The sequence below is a fragment of the Tupaia chinensis genome, unplaced genomic scaffold (assembly GCF_000334495.1).
Source record: "Tupaia chinensis unplaced genomic scaffold, TupChi_1.0 Scaffold148734_1, whole genome shotgun sequence".
NCBI lineage: Eukaryota > Metazoa > Chordata > Mammalia > Scandentia > Tupaiidae > Tupaia > Tupaia belangeri.
Window position 1 is genome coordinate 21,991 of NW_006208581.1, and position 905 is coordinate 22,895.

Genomic DNA, 905 nt, shown 5'->3' on the forward strand with positions numbered 1-905 from the left:
GTTTGAGGGTTTATTTCTGGAGTCTCTACTCTGTTCCATTGGTCCTCATGTCTGTTTTTGTGCCAATACCATGCTGTTTTGATTATCACAGCTTTGTAATATATTTAAGGGTCAGGAAATGAGATGCCACCTACTCCAGTCTTCTTGTGCAGGATGACTTTAGCAAAACGATTTATTTTATGGTTCCAGACAAATTCTATGATTGTCTTTTCTAGATCTGTGAATAATGTCTGTTGTAATTTTATAGGGATTGCATTAAACATGCAGATAAATTTGGGTAGATTGTCATTTTGACTATATTGATTCTGCCAATCCAGGAACATGGGGTGTCCTTCCACTTTTTAGTGTTCTTTTCAATTTCCTTTTTAAGGTTTTCATAGTTTTTCTTGTAGAGGTCTTTGACTTCCTTGGTTAATTTTATTCCTAAATATCTTATGATTCTTGTAGGTATGGTTAATGGAATTACTTTCTTCAGTTCTGTCTGTGTCTGCTTGTTGTTTGTATATAGAAATGTTGTAGATTTTTCTAAGTTAATTTTGTATCCTGCCACCTTACTGTATTCATTTATTACTTTGAGAACGTTTTTTGTGTATACTATTGGGTCTTCTATGTATACAATTATGTCATCTGAAAATAAATATTTTCAGCTCTTCTTTCACTATTGAAATGACTTTTTATTTCCTTCTCTTGTGTGATCAAATTGGCTACAACTTACCAGTTCTATATTGAATAGGAGCAGAGAAAGTGGGCAGCTTTGTCTTGTACCCGTTTTTAGTGGAAAAGCTTTCAGCTTTTCCCAATTCAGTATAATGTTAGCTCTAGGTTTTTCATAAACGGTGTTTATCATGCTGAGAAACTGTCCTTATATTCCAATTTTACTGAGAGTCTTGATTATAAAGGCACTC